This window comes from Anomaloglossus baeobatrachus, unplaced genomic scaffold (genome assembly GCF_048569485.1).
Source record: "Anomaloglossus baeobatrachus isolate aAnoBae1 unplaced genomic scaffold, aAnoBae1.hap1 Scaffold_420, whole genome shotgun sequence".
Classification (NCBI taxonomy): Eukaryota; Metazoa; Chordata; class Amphibia; order Anura; family Aromobatidae; genus Anomaloglossus; species Anomaloglossus baeobatrachus.
The window spans coordinates 221,381-238,988 of NW_027443535.1; the positions used below are offsets into that span (position 1 = coordinate 221,381).

General features: G+C 47.1%; 10 non-coding genes and 1 pseudogene across 10 annotated transcripts; all 11 read left to right on the forward strand.

Annotated features, from left to right (window-relative positions):
- Positions 1–57: 57 nt before the first annotated feature.
- On the forward strand, positions 58–251 carry LOC142278870 (U2 spliceosomal RNA). Its single transcript, XR_012741651.1, has one exon. It is a non-coding gene; the product is annotated as a U2 spliceosomal RNA (small nuclear RNA).
- Positions 252–1,646: 1,395 nt separating this feature from the next.
- LOC142278856 (U2 spliceosomal RNA) lies at positions 1,647–1,837 on the forward strand. The gene has a single exon (XR_012741641.1). It is a non-coding gene; the product is annotated as a U2 spliceosomal RNA (small nuclear RNA).
- A 1,385-nt stretch (positions 1,838–3,222) lies between these two features.
- On the forward strand, positions 3,223–3,413 carry LOC142278819 (U2 spliceosomal RNA). Its single transcript, XR_012741607.1, has one exon. It is a non-coding gene; the product is annotated as a U2 spliceosomal RNA (small nuclear RNA).
- A 1,388-nt stretch (positions 3,414–4,801) lies between these two features.
- LOC142278820 (U2 spliceosomal RNA) lies at positions 4,802–4,992 on the forward strand. The gene has a single exon (XR_012741608.1). It is a non-coding gene; the product is annotated as a U2 spliceosomal RNA (small nuclear RNA).
- A 1,380-nt stretch (positions 4,993–6,372) lies between these two features.
- Positions 6,373–6,563, forward strand: LOC142278821 (U2 spliceosomal RNA). Its single transcript, XR_012741609.1, has one exon. It is a non-coding gene; the product is annotated as a U2 spliceosomal RNA (small nuclear RNA).
- Positions 6,564–7,950: 1,387 nt separating this feature from the next.
- On the forward strand, positions 7,951–8,092 carry LOC142278896 (U2 spliceosomal RNA; annotated as a pseudogene).
- A 743-nt stretch (positions 8,093–8,835) lies between these two features.
- LOC142278867 (U2 spliceosomal RNA) lies at positions 8,836–9,028 on the forward strand. The gene has a single exon (XR_012741649.1). It is a non-coding gene; the product is annotated as a U2 spliceosomal RNA (small nuclear RNA).
- Positions 9,029–11,217: 2,189 nt separating this feature from the next.
- Positions 11,218–11,411, forward strand: LOC142278872 (U2 spliceosomal RNA). The gene has a single exon (XR_012741653.1). It is a non-coding gene; the product is annotated as a U2 spliceosomal RNA (small nuclear RNA).
- Positions 11,412–12,798: 1,387 nt separating this feature from the next.
- Positions 12,799–12,989, forward strand: LOC142278822 (U2 spliceosomal RNA). The gene has a single exon (XR_012741610.1). It is a non-coding gene; the product is annotated as a U2 spliceosomal RNA (small nuclear RNA).
- A 1,387-nt stretch (positions 12,990–14,376) lies between these two features.
- LOC142278823 (U2 spliceosomal RNA) lies at positions 14,377–14,567 on the forward strand. The gene has a single exon (XR_012741611.1). It is a non-coding gene; the product is annotated as a U2 spliceosomal RNA (small nuclear RNA).
- Positions 14,568–16,159: 1,592 nt separating this feature from the next.
- LOC142278886 (U2 spliceosomal RNA) lies at positions 16,160–16,344 on the forward strand. The gene has a single exon (XR_012741665.1). It is a non-coding gene; the product is annotated as a U2 spliceosomal RNA (small nuclear RNA).
- The last annotated feature ends 1,264 nt before the right edge of the window (positions 16,345–17,608 follow it).

Below are 17,608 nucleotides of genomic sequence, written 5' to 3' on the forward strand. Positions count from 1 at the left end.
GTGGGGTCCACACGAATCCTAGCCTTTGCACTGTTTTTGGTGTGACTTCGGTCATGCATTTTTTGTGGTGCTTTGGAAAGCTTCATTAAATCAAAAAATCTGTTCTTATCAGTTTAATATCTGATACGTCCCCTATCTGGGGACCATATATTAAATGGATTTTTAGAACAGGGAGATGGAAAAAGAGCTTGCTCTGTCCACTCCACGCATTGACCTGGTATTGCAGTACCTCCAGGAACGGTGCACCCCTTCTTAACCCAGTTTCCAAATGCAGAACTCAATTCACCTGATTCATATTAGCCCGATTTAATGAATTGGAAGAAAGCATACGTCTTCATATGCACCTCAATTTGGCCCATTCACTTTTCACACTTCCTCCTTTTGTTTTTTATCTTTCACACTTTTGACTTTCTTTATTCATCCAAATAGCAAACTCATCACCACTCAACCTGACCAACTCGGCTATGTCCCCGTGCTGCAGTTCTCTGTCTTATCTAGATCATTTGCAATTGAATGGAATAGATCCCTTTTGGACAAAGTGGATTCACCTGCTGCTGCAGTGACCACAGGTGTGATAACATCTAGAATTGGCATCTGGTGCGATCTCTCCGCTTCCACTCCAAAGAAAGTTACCTGTTTATTCCTATCATGCATTGGTTTTGGGGTTTTCTTTGAGTAATGATGATCTCTTTAGTAGTCTGTTGGCGCCCTCTCCTGGAGGAATAGTTTTGCTTGCTCTTGGACATTCTAAAAGAGAGGTCATGATAGACATTGAGCTTCTGAGCTCAATTGGGGACAGTCATGGGTGATGAATGTTTGCAACCTACTGCGAAGCCTCATACCGCAATATAAGGAACGTCAAATACTAAGAAAGGGGCGGCCTATGAAAGAATTACTACTTTCAATAAGTACACTTAAACGGCTAATTGGGAATAGAAAAACTGTAAAAAGCCCTCTGAGAAAGCCCCCCTCTAACCTTTGATAGTAAGCTTTTCTGTAGTCTGCCTGTTGATGTATTTTCCGTTTGAACTGTGCACAACATGAAGAGACGGAACACTGGCGGCTTGTCACAATGCCCCCCGATGACATCACAATAGCGCTGCTGCCTAGAAAACAAGCTGCGCAGAAGAAGTTGTTTCTTTGGGTGGAGGGTGGGCTAGTGGAAGGAGGGGGGCAATCTCTTTTTTTTCCCGGGTGGTAGGGGGATGACAGGAGAAGGGAAGCGGGGGGTGGTGAGAAAGGTACAGAGGGCAGGGTTTGGGGGCTGGGAAGGAAAGGGAAAAGATTAGGGTTTGGGGATGATGAAAGGGCTTTCTACGGGTAAGGATGGCAAAGGGTGGCAGTGACGGAAAAGTCAGGCAACCTGTCCTGTCCGTCTTTTTGTATCGTGAATTGGAAAGACTGCAAGGGGGAGGGGAGTTGCTTGCGCCCTAAAGGAGGAGTTATTCAGATTCATTGCAGTGGGCGGCGGCTGCAAAACGCACCATTCTTCTTGTTTTGGCTCTGCAAAGCAGCCTTTTCAAGGGTTGGCTTGGGTGGACAAAATGTCTTGTGTAGGCGTGGGTTTGTCTCCCTCTCGCTCTCTCTCCCTAAGATGTGTCCGGCATAGGCCAGGGTGCCACTCGAGGCCCAAACCAATTCTGGTTATCGCTTCTCGGCCTTTGGGCTAAGATCAAGTGTAGTATCTGTTCTTATCAGTTTAATATCTGATACGTCCCCTATCTGGGGACCATATATTAAATGGATTTTTAGAACAGGGAGATGGAAAAAGAGCTTGCTCTGTCCACTCCACGCATTGACCTGGTATTGCAGTACCTCCAGGAACGGTGCACCCCTTCTTAACCCAGTTTCCAAAAGCAGAACTCAATTCACCTGATTCATATTAGCCCGATTTAATGAATTGGAAGAAAGCATACGTCTTCATATGCACCTCAATTTGGCCCATTCACTTTTCACACTTCCTCCTTTTGTTTTTTATCTTTCACACTTTTGACTTTCTTTATTCATCCAAATAGCAAACTCATCACCACTCAACCTGACCAACTCGGCTATGTCCCCGTGCTGCAGTTCTCTGTCTTATCTAGATCATTTGCAATTGAATGGAATAGATCCCTTTTGGACAAAGTGGATTCACTGCTGCTGCAGTGACCACAGGTGTGATAACATCTAGAATTGGCATCTGGTGCGATCTCTCCGCTTCCACTCCAAAGAAAGTTACCTGTTTATTCCTATCATGCATTGGTTTTTGGGGTTTTCTTTGAGTAATGATGATCTCTTTAGTAGTCTGTTGGCGCCCTCTCCTGGAGGAATAGTTTGCTTGCTCTTGGACATTCTAAAAGAGAGGTCATGATAGACATTGAGCTTCTGAGCTCAATTGGGACAGTCATGGGTGATGAATGTTTGCAACCTACTGCGAAGCCTCATACCGCAATATAAGGAACGTCAAATACTAAGAAAGGGCGGCCTATGAAAGAATTACTACTTTCAATAAGTACACTTAAACGGCTAATTGGGAATAGAAAAACTGTAAAAAGCCCTCTGAGAAAGCCCCCCTCTAACCTTTGATAGTAAGCTTTTCTGTAGTCTGCCTGTTGATGTATTTTCCGTTTGAACTGTGCACAACATGAAGAGACGGAACACTGGCGGCTTGTCACAATGCCCCCCGATGACATCACAATAGCGCTGCTGCCTAGAAAACAAGCTGCGCAGAAGAAGTTGTTCTTTGGGTGGGAGGGTGGGCTAGTGGAAGGAGGGGGCAATCTCTTTTTTTCCCGGGTGGTAGGGGGATGACAGGAGAAGGGAAGCGGGTGGTGAGAAAGGTACAGAGGGCAGGGTTTGGGGGCTGGGAAGGAAAGGGAAAAGATTAGGGTTTGGGGATGATGAAAGGGCTTTCTACGGGTAAGGATGGCAAAGGGTGGCAGTGACGGAAAGTCAGGCAACCTGTCCTGTCCGTCTTTTTGTATCGTGAATTGGAAAGACTGCAAGGGGGAGGGGAGTTGCTTGCGCCCTAAAGGAGGAGTTATTCAGATTCATTGCAGTGGGCGGCGGCTGCAAAACGCACCATTCTTCTTGTTTTGGCTCTGCAAAGCAGCCTTTTCAAGGGTTGGCTTGGGTGATAAAATGTCTTGTGTAGGCGTGGGTTTGTCTCCCTCTCGCTCTCTCTCCCTAAGATGTGTCCGGCATAGGCCAGGGTGCCACTCGAGGCCCAAACCAATTCTGGTTATCGCTTCTCGGCCTTTTGGCTAAGATCAAGTGTAGTATCTGTTCTTATCAGTTTAATATCTGATACGTCCCCTATCTGGGGACCATATATTAAATGGATTTTTAGAACAGGGAGATGGAAAAAGAGCTTGCTCTGTCCACTCCACGCATTGACCTGGTATTGCAGTACCTCCAGGAACGGTGCACCCCTTCTTAACCCAGTTTCCAAAAGCAGAACTCAATTCACCTGATTCATATTAGCCCGATTTAATGAATTGGAAGGAAAGCATACGTCTTCATATGCACCTCAATTTGGCCCATTCACTTTTCACACTTCCTCCTTTTGTTTTTTATCTTTCACACTTTTGACTTTCTTTATTCATCCAAATAGCAAACTCATCACCACTCAACCTGACCAACTCGGCTATGTCCCCGTGCTGCAGTTCTCTGTCTTATCTAGATCATTTGCAATTGAATGGAATAGATCCCTTTTGGACAAAGTGGATTCACCTGCTGCTTGCAGTGACCACAGGTGTGATAACATCTAGAATTGGCATCTGGTGCGATCTCTCCGCTTCCACTCCAAAGAAAGTTACCTGTTTATTCCTATCATGCATTGGTTTTTGGGGTTTTCTTTGAGTAATGATGATCTCTTTAGTAGTCTGTTGGCGCCCTCTCCTGGAGGAATAGTTGCTTGCTCTTGGACATTCTAAAAGAGAGGTCATGATAGACATTGAGCTTCTGAGCTCAATTGGGGACAGTCATGGGTGATGAATGTTTGCAACCTACTGCGAAGCCTCATACCGCAATATAAGGAACGTCAAATACTAAGAAAGGGCGGCCTATGAAAGAATTACTACTTTCAATAAGTACACTTAAACGGCTAATTGGGAATAGAAAAACTGTAAAAAGCCCTCTGAGAAAGCCCCCCTCTAACCTTTGATAGTAAGCTTTTCTGTAGTCTGCCTGTTGATGTATTTTCCGTTTGAACTGTGCACAACATGAAGAGACGGAACACTGGCGGCTTGTCACAATGCCCCCCGATGACATCACAATAGCGCTGCTGCCTAGAAAACAAGCTGCGCAGAAGAAGTTGTTCTTTGGGTGGGAGGGTGGGCTAGTGGAAGGAGGGGGCAATCTCTTTTTTTCCCGGGTGGTAGGGGGATGACAGGAGAAGGGAAGCGGGTGGTGTGAAAGGTACAGAGGGCAGGGTTTGGGGGCTGGGAAGGAAAGGGAAAAGATTAGGGTTTGGGGATGATGAAAGGGCTTTCTACGGGTAAGGATGGCAAAGGGTGGCAGTGACGGAAAGTCAGGCAACCTGTCCTGTCCGTCTTTTTGTATCGTGAATTGGAAAGACTGCAAGGGGGAGGGGAGTTGCTTGCGCCCTAAAGGAGGAGTTATTCAGATTCATTGCAGTGGGCGGCGGCTGCAAAACGCACCATTCTTCTTGTTTTGGCTCTGCAAAGCAGCCTTTTCAAGGGTTGGCTTGGGTGACAAAATGTCTTGTGTAGGCGTGGGTTTGTCTCCCTCTCGCTCTCTCTCCCTAAGATGTGTCCGGCATAGGCCAGGGTGCCACTCGAGGCCCAAACCAATTCTGGTTATCGCTTCTCGGCCTTTTGGCTAAGATCAAGTGTAGTATCTGTTCTTATCAGTTTAATATCTGATACGTCCCCTATCTGGGGACCATATATTAAATGGATTTTTAGAACAGGGAGATGGAAAAAGAGCTTGCTCTGTCCACTCCACGCATTGACCTGGTATTGCAGTACCTCCAGGAACGGTGCACCCCTTCTTAACCCAGTTTCCAAAAGCAGAACTCAATTCACCTGATTCATATTAGCCCGATTTAATGAATTGGAAGAAAGCATACGTCTTCATATGCACCTCAATTTGGCCCATTCACTTTTCACACTTCCTCCTTTTGTTTTTTATCTTTCACACTTTTGACTTTCTTTATTCATCCAAATAGCAAACTCATCACCACTCAACCTGACCAACTCGGCTATGTCCCCGTGCTGCAGTTCTCTGTCTTATCTAGATCATTTGCAATTGAATGGAATAGATCCCTTTTGGACAAAGTGGATTCACCTGCTGCTGCAGTGACCACAGGTGTGATAACATCTAGAATTGGCATCTGGTGCGATCTCTCCGCTTCCACTCCAAAGAAAGTTACCTGTTTATTCCTATCATGCATTGGTTTTTGGGGTTTTCTTTGAGTAATGATGATCTCTTTAGTAGTCTGTTGGCGCCCTCTCCTGGAGGAATAGTTTGCTTGCTCTTGGACATTCTAAAAGAGAGGTCATGATAGACATTGAGCTTCTGAGCTCAATTGGGGAAAGTCATGGGTGATGAATGTTTGCAACCTACTGCGAAGCCTCATACCGCAATATAAGGAACGTCAAATACTAAGAAAGGGCGGCCTATGAAAGAATTACTACTTTCAATAAGTACACTTAAACGGCTAATTGGGAATAGAAAAACTGTAAAAAGCCCTCTGAGAAAGCCCCCCTCTAACCTTTGATAGTAAGCTTTTCTGTAGTCTGCCTGTTGATGTATTTTCCGTTTGAACTGTGCACAACATGAAGAGACGGAACACTGGCGGCTTGTCACAATGCCCCCCGATGACATCACAATAGCGCTGCTGCCTAGAAAACAAGCTGCGCAGAAGAAGTTGTTCTTTGGGTGGGAGGGTGGGCTAGTGGAAGGAGGGGGCAATCTCTTTTTTTCCCGGGTGGATGACAGGAGAAGGGAAGCGGGTGGTGAGAAAGGTACAGAGGGCAGGGTTTGGGGGCTGGGAAGGAAAGGGAAAAGATTAGGGTTTGGGGATGATGAAAGGGCTTTCTACGGGTAAGGATGGCAAAGGGTGGCAGTGACGGAAAGTCAGGCAACCTGTCCTGTCCGTCTTTTTGTATCGTGAATTGGAAAGACTGCAAGGGGGAGGGGAGTTGCTTGCGCCCTAAAGGAGGAGTTATTCAGATTCATTGCAGTGGGCGGCGGCTGCAAAACGCACCATTCTTCTTGTTTTGGCTCTGCAAAGCAGCCTTTTCAAGGGTTGGCTTGGGTGACAAAATGTCTTGTGTAGGCGTGGGTTTGTCTCCCTCTCGCTCTCTCTCCCTAAGATGTGTCCGGCATAGGCCAGGGTGCCACTCGAGGCCCAAACCAATTCTGGTTATCGCTTCTCGGCCTTTTGGCTAAGATCAAGTGTAGTATCTGTTCTTATCAGTTTAATATCTGATACGTCCCCTATCTGGGGACCATATATTAAATGGATTTTTAGAACAGGGAGATGGAAAAAGAGCTTGCTCTGTCCACTCCACGCATTGACCTGGTATTGCAGTACCTCCAGGAACGGTGCACCCCTTCTTAACCCAGTTTCCAAAAGCAGAACTCAATTCACCTGATTCATATTAGCCCGATTTAATGAATTGGAAGAAAGCATACGTCTTCATATGCACCTCAATTTGGCCCATTCACTTTTCACACTTCCTCCTTTTGTTTTTTATCTTTCACACTTTTGACTTTCTTTATTCATCCAAATAGCAAACTCATCACCACTCAACCTGACCAACTCGGCTATGTCCCCGTGCTGCAGTTCTCTGTCTTATCTAGATCATTTGCAATTGAATGGAATAGATCCCTTTTGGACAAAGTGGATTCACCTGCTGCTGCAGTGACCACAGGTGTGATAACATCTAGAATTGGCATCTGGTGCGATCTCTCCGCTTCCACTCCAAAGAAAGTTACCTGTTTATTCCTATCATGCATTGGTTTTTGGGGTTTTCTTTGAGTAATGATGATCTCTTTAGTAGTCTGTTGGCGCCCTCTCCTGGAGGAATAGTTTGCTTGCTCTTGGACATTCTAAAAGAGAGGTCATGATAGACATTGAGCTTCTGAGCTCAATTGGGGACAGTCATGGGTGATGAATGTTTGCAACCTACTGCGAAGCCTCATACCGCAATATAAGGAACGTCAAATACTAAGAAAGGGCGGCCTATGAAAGAATTACTACTTTCAATAAGTACACTTAAACGGCTAATTGGGAATAGAAAAACTGTAAAAAGCCCTCTGAGAAAGCCCCCCTCTAACCTTTGATAGTAAGCTTTTCTGTAGTCTGCCTGTTGATGTATTTTCCGTTTGAACTGTGCACAACATGAAGAGACGGAACACTGGCGGCTTGTCACAATGCCCCCCGATGACATCACAATAGCGCTGCTGCCTAGAAAACAAGCTGCGCAGAAGAAGTTGTTCTTTGGGTGGGAGGGTGGGCTAGTGGAAGGAGGGGGCAATCTCTTTTTTTCCCGGGTGGTAGGGGGATGACAGGAGAAGGGAAGCGGGTGGTGAGAAAGGTACAGAGGGCAGGGTTTGGGGGCTGGGAAGGAAAGGGAAAAGATTAGGGTTTGGGGATGATGAAAGGGCTTTCTACGGGTAAGGATGGCAAAGGGTGGCAGTGACGGAAAGTCAGGCAACCTGTCCTGTCCGTCTTTTTGTATCGTGAATTGGAAAGACTGCAAGGGGGAGGGGAGTTGCTTGCGCCCTAAAGGAGGAGTTATTCAGATTCATTGCAGTGGGCGGCGGCTGCAAAACGCACCATTCTTCTTGTTTTGGCTCTGCAAAGCAGCCTTTTCAAGGGTTGGCTTGGGTGACAAAATGTCTTGTGTAGGCGTGGGTTTGTCTCCCTCTCGCTCTCTCTCCCTAAGATGTGTCCGGCATAGGCCAGGGTGCCACTCGAGGCCCAAACCAATTCTGGTTATCGCTTCTCGGCCTTTTGGCTAAGATCAAGTGTAGTATCGTTCGAAAAGGTGGTTTAAGGCTCCGGCCACCTTAGTACAATGATGCAATGCACACTGGAAGGTTGCGCTTGTTAGTACTTTGGGAGGATAGTATATCCATCTAGAGGAAACCATGGCCCTACCAGGATCGAGGCTATTAGACTGAGTAAGTGTGGGGGCTATGGTGCAATGTGCCCCAGGATTGACGACCCTGGAGTGAGTCTGAGCTTGCTGGCTTGGGACCCCGGCGAGCCTTGGGCTCTGTAGCACACCGTACCTTGCCCTTTCATACTTTCTGAGCATATTGCTCTATCCCGGCCTTCTGGCTAGGAAGGGAAATTTTTATAATCATGGTCGGAGGTCCGTTCAGCTTTGGGCTGAGAAACCAACACCCGGTTGGAGGTCCGGGTCAGCTTTGGCTGAGAAACCAACACCCGGTTGGAGGTCCGGGTCAGCTTCGGCTGAGAAACCAACACCCGGTTGGAGGTCCGGGTCAGCTTCGGCTGAGAAACCAACACCCGGTTGGAGGTCCGGGTCAGCTTCGGCTGAGAAACCAACACCCGGTTGGAGGTCCGGTTAGCCTTGGGCTGAGAAACCAACACCGGTTGACGGTCCGGGCAGTTTCGGCTGCGAAACCAACAACTAGTAGCTCTCTACTCCACTTGGGTAAGATGCCTGGGTGGACGCTGGGAGCAACGACAAGGCTCAACCAGGCTTCGGCTTGGGGGAGCACCGAAGATCCCTGACCCTTGCTGTGGCCTTCTGGCTCGGAGGGACGGGGTTGATTTTTGGGGACCCTCTCCTCACGGAGGGGTCCACACGAATCCTAGCCTTTGCACTGTTTTTGGTGTGACTTCGGTCATGCATTTTTTGCGGTGCTTTGGAAAGCTTCATTAAATCAAAAATCTGTTCTTATCAGTTTAATATCTGATACGTCCCCTATCTGGGGACCATATATTAAATGGATTTTTAGAACAGGGAGATGGAAAAAGAGCTTGCTCTGTCCACTCCACGCATTGACCTGGTATTGCAGTACCTCCAGGAACGGTGCACCCCTTCTTAACCCAGTTTCCAAAAGCAGAACTCAATTCACCTGATTCATATTAGCCCGATTTAATGAATTGGAAGAAAGCATACGTCTTCATATGCACCTCAATTTGGCCCATTCACTTTTCACACTTCCTCCTTTTGTTTTTTATCTTTCACACTTTTGACTTTCTTTATTCATCCAAATAGCAAACTCATCACCACTCAACCTGACCAACTCGGCTATGTCCCCGTGCTGCAGTTCTCTGTCTTATCTAGATCATTTGCAATTGAATGGAATAGATCCCTTTTGGACAAAGTGGATTCACCTGCTGCTGCAGTGACCACAGGTGTGATAACATCTAGAATTGGCATCTGGTGCGATCTCTCCGCTTCCACTCCAAAGAAAGTTACCTGTTTATTCCTATCATGCATTGGTTTTTGGGGTTTTCTTTGAGTAATGATGATCTCTTTAGTAGTCTGTTGGCGCCCTCTCCTGGAGGAATAGTTTGCTTGCTCTTGGACATTCTAAAAGAGAGGTCATGATAGACATTGAGCTTCTGAGCTCAATTGGGGACAGTCATGGGTGATGAATGTTTGCAACCTACTGCGAAGCCTCATACCGCAATATAAGGAACGTCAAATACTAAGAAAGGGCGGCCTATGAAAGAATTACTACTTTCAATAAGTACACTTAAACGGCTAATTGGGAATAGAAAAACTGTAAAAAGCCCTCTGAGAAAGCCCCCCTCTAACCTTTGATAGTAAGCTTTTCTGTAGTCTGCCTGTTGATGTATTTTCCGTTTGAACTGTGCACAACATGAAGAGACGGAACACTGGCGGCTTGTCACAATGCCCCCCGATGACATCACAATAGCGCTGCTGCCTAGAAAACAAGCTGCGCAGAAGAAGTTGTTCTTTGGGTGGGAGGGTGGGCTAGTGGAAGGAGGGGGCAATCTCTTTTTTTCCCGGGTGGTAGGGGGATGACAGGAGAAGGGAAGCGGGTGGTGAGAAAGGTACAGAGGGCAGGGTTTGGGGGCTGGGAAGGAAAGGGAAAAGATTAGGGTTTGGGGATGATGAAAGGGCTTTCTACGGGTAAGGATGGCAAAGGGTGGCAGTGACGGAAAGTCAGGCAACCTGTCCTGTCCGTCTTTTTGTATCGTGAATTGGAAAGACTGCAAGGGGGAGGGGAGTTGCTTGCGCCCTAAAGGAGGAGTTATTCAGATTCATTGCAGTGGGCGGCGGCTGCAAAACGCACCATTCTTCTTGTTTTGGCTCTGCAAAGCAGCCTTTTCAAGGGTTGGCTTGGGTGACAAAATGTCTTGTGTAGGCGTGGGTTTGTCTCCCTCTCGCTCTCTCTCCCTAAGATGTGTCCGGCATAGGCCAGGGTGCCACTCGAGGCCCAAACCAATTCTGGTTATCGCTTCTCGGCCTTTTGGCTAAGATCAAGTGTAGTGTTGTTCGAAGAGATGGTTTAAGCTCCAGGCCACCTTAGTACAATGATACAATGCACACTGGAAGGTTGCGCTTGCTAGTACTCTGGGTGGATAGTATATTCATCTAGAGGAAAACATGGCCCTACCAGGATCGAGGCTATTAGACTGAGTAAGGGTGGGGGGCTATGGTACAACGTGCCCCAGGACTGACGACCCTGGAGTGAGTCTGAGCTTGCTGGCTTGGGACCCCGGCAAGCCTTGGGCTCTGTAGCACACCGTACCTTGCCTTTTCATACTTTTTGAGCATATTACCCTATCCCGGCCTTCTGGCTAGGAAGGGAAATTTTTATAATCCCGGTCGGAGGTCTGGTCAGCTTTGGGCTGAGAAACTAACACCCGGTTGGAGGTCTGGGTCAGCTTCGGCTGAGAAACCAACACCCGGTTGGAGGTCTGGGTCAGCTTCGGCTGAGAAACCAACACCCGGTTGGAGGTCCGGTTAGCCTTGGGCTGAGAAACCAACACCGGTTGACGGTCCGGGCAGTTTCGGCTGCCAAACCAACAACTAGTAGCTCTCTACTCCACTTGGGTAAGATGCCTGGGTGGACGCTGGGAGCAACGACAAGGCTCAACCAGGCTTCGGCTTGGGGGAGCACCGAAGATCCCTGACCCTTGCTGTGGCCTTCTGGCTCGGAGTGACGGGGTTGATTTTTGGGGACCCTCTCCTCACGGTGGGGTCCACACGAATCCTAGCCTTTGCACTGTTTTTGGTGTGACTTCGGTCATGCATTTTTTGTGGTGCTTTGGAAAGCTTCATTAAATCAAAAAATCTGTTCTTATCAGTTTAATATCTGATACGTCCCCTATCTGGGGACCATATATTAAATGGATTTTTAGAACAGGGAGATGGAAAAAGAGCTTGCTCTGTCCACTCCACGCATTGACCTGGTATTGCAGTACCTCCAGGAACGGTGCACCCCTTCTTAACCCAGTTTCCAAAAGCAGAACTCAATTCACCTGATTCATATTAGCCCGATTTAATGAATTGGAAGAAAGCATACGTCTTCATATGCACCTCAATTTGGCCCATTCACTTTTCACACTTCCTCCTTTTGTTTTTTATCTTTCACACTTTTGACTTTCTTTATTCATCCAAATAGCAAACTCATCACCACTCAACCTGACCAACTCGGCTATGTCCCCGTGCTGCAGTTCTCTGTCTTATCTAGATCATTTGCAATTGAATGGAATAGATCCCTTTTGGACAAAGTGGATTCACCTGCTGCTGCAGTGACCACAGGTGTGATAACATCTAGAATTGGCATCTGGTGCGATCTCTCCGCTTCCACTCCAAAGAAAGTTACCTGTTTATTCCTATCATGCATTGGTTTTTGGGGTTTTCTTTGAGTAATGATGATCTCTTTAGTAGTCTGTTGGCGCCCTCTCCTGGAGGAATAGTTTGCTTGCTCTTGGACATTCTAAAAGAGAGGTCATGATAGACATTGAGCTTCTGAGCTCAATTGGGGACAGTCATGGGTGATGAATGTTTGCAACCTACTGCGAAGCCTCATACCGCAATATAAGGAACGTCAAATACTAAGAAAGGGCGGCCTATGAAAGAATTACTACTTTCAATAAGTACACTTAAACGGCTAATTGGGAATAGAAAAACTGTAAAAAGCCCTCTGAGAAAGCCCCCCTCTAACCTTTGATAGTAAGCTTTTCTGTAGTCTGCCTGTTGATGTATTTTCCGTTTGAACTGTGCACAACATGAAGAGACGGAACACTGGCGGCTTGTCACAATGCCCCCCGATGACATCACAATAGCGCTGCTGCCTAGAAAACAAGCTGCGCAGAAGAAGTTGTTCTTTGGGTGGGAGGGTGGGCTAGTGGAAGGAGGGGGCAATCTCTTTTTTTCCCGGGTGGTAGGGGGATGACAGGAGAAGGGAAGCGGGTGGTGAGAAAGGTACAGAGGGCAGGGTTTGGGGGCTGGGAAGGAAAGGGAAAAGATTAGGGTTTGGGGATGATGAAAGGGCTTTCTACGGGTAAGGATGGCAAAGGGTGGCAGTGACGGAAAGTCAGGCAACCTGTCCTGTCCGTCTTTTTGTATCGTGAATTGGAAAGACTGCAAGGGGGAGGGGAGTTGCTTGCGCCCTAAAGGAGGAGTTATTCAGATTCATTGCAGTGGGCGGCGGCTGCAAAACGCACCATTCTTCTTGTTTTGGCTCTGCAAAGCAGCCTTTTCAAGGGTTGGCTTGGGTGACAAAATGTCTTGTGTAGGCGTGGGTTTGTCTCCCTCTCGCTCTCTCTCCCTAAGATGTGTCCGGCATAGGCCAGGGTGCCACTCGAGGCCCAAACCAATTCTGGTTATCGCTTCTCGGCCTTTTGGCTAAGATCAAGTGTAGTATCTGTTCTTATCAGTTTAATATCTGATACGTCCCCTATCTGGGGACCATATATTAAATGGATTTTTAGAACAGGGAGATGGAAAAAGAGCTTGCTCTGTCCACTCCACGCATTGACCTGGTATTGCAGTACCTCCAGGAACGGTGCACCCCTTCTTAACCCAGTTTCCAAAAGCAGAACTCAATTCACCTGATTCATATTAGCCCGATTTAATGAATTGGAAGAAAGCATACGTCTTCATATGCACCTCAATTTGGCCCATTCACTTTTCACACTTCCTCCTTTTGTTTTTTATCTTTCACACTTTTGACTTTCTTTATTCATCCAAATAGCAAACTCATCACCACTCAACCTGACCAACTCGGCTATGTCCCCGTGCTGCAGTTCTCTGTCTTATCTAGATCATTTGCAATTGAATGGAATAGATCCCTTTTGGACAAAGTGGATTCACCTGCTGCTGCAGTGACCACAGGTGTGATAACATCTAGAATTGGCATCTGGTGCGATCTCTCCGCTTCCACTCCAAAGAAAGTTACCTGTTTATTCCTATCATGCATTGGTTTTTGGGGTTTTCTTTGAGTAATGATGATCTCTTTAGTAGTCTGTTGGCGCCCTCTCCTGGAGGAATAGTTTGCTTGCTCTTGGACATTCTAAAAGAGAGGTCATGATAGACATTGAGCTTCTGAGCTCAATTGGGGACAGTCATGGGTGATGAATGTTTGCAACCTACTGCGAAGCCTCATACCGCAATATAAGGAACGTCAAATACTAAGAAAGGGCGGCCTATGAAAGAATTACTACTTTCAATAAGTACACTTAAACGGCTAATTGGGAATAGAAAAACTGTAAAAAGCCCTCTGAGAAAGCCCCCCTCTAACCTTTGATAGTAAGCTTTTCTGTAGTCTGCCTGTTGATGTATTTTCCGTTTGAACTGTGCACAACATGAAGAGACGGAACACTGGCGGCTTGTCACAATGCCCCCCGATGACATCACAATAGCGCTGCTGCCTAGAAAACAAGCTGCGCAGAAGAAGTTGTTCTTTGGGTGGGAGGGTGGGCTAGTGGAAGGAGGGGGCAATCTCTTTTTTTCCCGGGTGGTAGGGGGATGACAGGAGAAGGGAAGCGGGTGGTGAGAAAGGTACAGAGGGCAGGGTTTGGGGGCTGGGAAGGAAAGGGAAAAGATTAGGGTTTGGGGATGATGAAAGGGCTTTCTACGGGTAAGGATGGCAAAGGGTGGCAGTGACGGAAAGTCAGGCAACCTGTCCTGTCCGTCTTTTTGTATCGTGAATTGGAAAGACTGCAAGGGGGAGGGGAGTTGCTTGCGCCCTAAAGGAGGAGTTATTCAGATTCATTGCAGTGGGCGGCGGCTGCAAAACGCACCATTCTTCTTGTTTTGGCTCTGCAAAGCAGCCTTTTCAAGGGTTGGCTTGGGTGACAAAATGTCTTGTGTAGGCGTGGGTTTGTCTCCCTCTCGCTCTCTCTCCCTAAGATGTGTCCGGCATAGGCCAGGGTGCCACTCGAGGCCCAAACCAATTCTGGTTATCGCTTCTCGGCCTTTTGGCTAAGATCAAGTGTAGTATCTGTTCTTATCAGTTTAATATCTGATACGTCCCCTATCTGGGGACCATATATTAAATGGATTTTTAGAACAGGGAGATGGAAAAAGAGCTTGCTCTGTCCACTCCACGCATTGACCTGGTATTGCAGTACCTCCAGGAACGGTGCACCCCTTCTTAACCCAGTTTCCAAAAGCAGAACTCAATTCACCTGATTCATATTAGCCCGATTTAATGAATTGGAAGAAAGCATACGTCTTCATATGCACCTCAATTTGGCCCATTCACTTTTCACACTTCCTCCTTTTGTTTTTTATCTTTCACACTTTTGACTTTCTTTATTCATCCAAATAGCAAACTCATCACCACTCAACCTGACCAACTCGGCTATGTCCCCGTGCTGCAGTTCTCTGTCTTATCTAGATCATTTGCAATTGAATGGAATAGATCCCTTTTGGACAAAGTGGATTCACCTGCTGCTGCAGTGACCACAGGTGTGATAACATCTAGAATTGGCATCTGGTGCGATCTCTCCGCTTCCACTCCAAAGAAAGTTACCTGTTTATTCCTATCATGCATTGGTTTTTGGGGTTTTCTTTGAGTAATGATGATCTCTTTAGTAGTCTGTTGGCGCCCTCTCCTGGAGGAATAGTTTGCTTGCTCTTGGACATTCTAAAAGAGAGGTCATGATAGACATTGAGCTTCTGAGCTCAATTGGGGACAGTCATGGGTGATGAATGTTTGCAACCTACTGCGAAGCCTCATACCGCAATATAAGGAACGTCAAATACTAAGAAAGGGCGGCCTATGAAAGAATTACTACTTTCAATAAGTACACTTAAACGGCTAATTGGGAATAGAAAAACTGTAAAAAGCCCTCTGAGAAAGCCCCCCTCTAACCTTTGATAGTAAGCTTTTCTGTAGTCTGCCTGTTGATGTATTTTCCGTTTGAACTGTGCACAACATGAAGAGACGGAACACTGGCGGCTTGTCACAATGCCCCCCGATGACATCACAATAGCGCTGCTGCCTAGAAAACAAGCTGCGCAGAAGAAGTTGTTCTTTGGGTGGGAGGGTGGGCTAGTGGAAGGAGGGGGCAATCTCTTTTTTTCCCGGGTGGTAGGGGGATGACAGGAGAAGGGAAGCGGGTGGTGAGAAAGGTACAGAGGGCAGGGTTTGGGGGCTGGGAAGGAAAGGGAAAAGATTAGGGTTTGGGGATGATGAAAGGGCTTTCTACGGGTAAGGATGGCAAAGGGTGGCAGTGACGGAAAGTCAGGCAACCTGTCCTGTCCGTCTTTTTGTATCGTGAATTGGAAAGACTGCAAGGGGGAGGGGAGTTGCTTGCGCCCTAAAGGAGGAGTTATTCAGATTCATTGCAGTGGGCGGCGGCTGCAAAACGCACCATTCTTCTTGTTTTGGCTCTGCAAAGCAGCCTTTTCAAGGGTTGGCTTGGGTGACAAAATGTCTTGTGTAGGCGTGGGTTTGTCTCCCTCTCGCTCTCTCTCCCTAAGATGTGTCCGGCATAGGCCAGGGTGCCACTCGAGGCCCAAACCAATTCTGGTTATCGCTTCTCGGCCTTTTGGCTAAGATCAAGTGTAGTCCCTTCATTGGGTTTGCCTTGGTCTTGGCTGGGAGGGGCCCGGGCTTGCACAACCGCCGGCCTCGGGGATTGTTGCGCCTTTTGGTGCTTACGTCCCCTTATGGCTGGTGGTTCCTGGGCTCGAGAGGCGATCACCTGCGGCACTGCGCTTTTGTGTGGTGGCCGATGACCGTTTTCTGAAATTTGCGGATGAAATCTCATCTGTTCTTATCAGTTTAATATCTGATACGTCCCCTATCTGGGGACCATATATTAAATGGATTTTTAGAACAGGGAGATGGAAAAAGAGCTTGCTCTGTCCACTCCACGCATTGACCTGGTATTGCAGTACCTCCAGGAACGGTGCACCCCTTCTTAACCCAGTTTCCAAAAGCAGAACTCAATTCACCTGATTCATATTAGCCCGATTTAATGAATTGGAAGAAAGCATACGTCTTCATATGCACCTCAATTTGGCCCATTCACTTTTCACACTTCCTCCTTTTGTTTTTTATCTTTCACACTTTTGACTTTCTTTATTCATCCAAATAGCAAACTCATCACCACTCAACCTGACCAACTCGGCTATGTCCCCGTGCTGCAGTTCTCTGTCTTATCTAGATCATTTGCAATTGAATGGAATAGATCCCTTTTGGACAAAGTGGATTCACCTGCTGCTGCAGTGACCACAGGTGTGATAACATCTAGAATTGGCATCTGGTGCGATCTCTCCGCTTCCACTCCAAAGAAAGTTACCTGTTTATTCCTATCATGCATTGGTTTTTGGGGTTTTCTTTGAGTAATGATGATCTCTTTAGTAGTCTGTTGGCGCCCTCTCCTGGAGGAATAGTTTGCTTGCTCTTGGACATTCTAAAAGAGAGGTCATGATAGACATTGAGCTTCTGAGCTCAATTGGGGACAGTCATGGGTGATGAATGTTTGCAACCTACTGCGAAGCCTCATACCGCAATATAAGGAACGTCAAATACTAAGAAAGGGCGGCCTATGAAAGAATTACTACTTTCAATAAGTACACTTAAACGGCTAATTGGGAATAGAAAAACTGTAAAAAGCCCTCTGAGAAAGCCCCCCTCTAACCTTTGATAGTAAGCTTTTCTGTAGTCTGCCTGTTGATGTATTTTCCGTTTGAACTGTGCACAACATGAAGAGACGGAACACTGGCGGCTTGTCACAATGCCCCCCGATGACATCACAATAGCGCTGCTGCCTAGAAAACAAGCTGCGCAGAAGAAGTTGTTCTTTGGGTGGGAGGGTGGGCTAGTGGAAGGAGGGGGCAATCTCTTTTTTTCCCGGGTGGTAGGGGGATGACAGGAGAAGGGAAGCGGGTGGTGAGAAAGGTACAGAGGGCAGGGTTTGGGGGCTGGGAAGGAAAGGGAAAAGATTAGGGTTTGGGGATGATGAAAGGGCTTTCTACGGGTAAGGATGGCAAAGGGTGGCAGTGACGGAAAGTCAGGCAACCTGTCCTGTCCGTCTTTTTGTATCGTGAATTGGAAAGACTGCAAGGGGGAGGGGAGTTGCTTGCGCCCTAAAGGAGGAGTTATTCAGATTCATTGCAGTGGGCGGCGGCTGCAAAACGCACCATTCTTCTTGTTTTGGCTCTGCAAAGCAGCCTTTTCA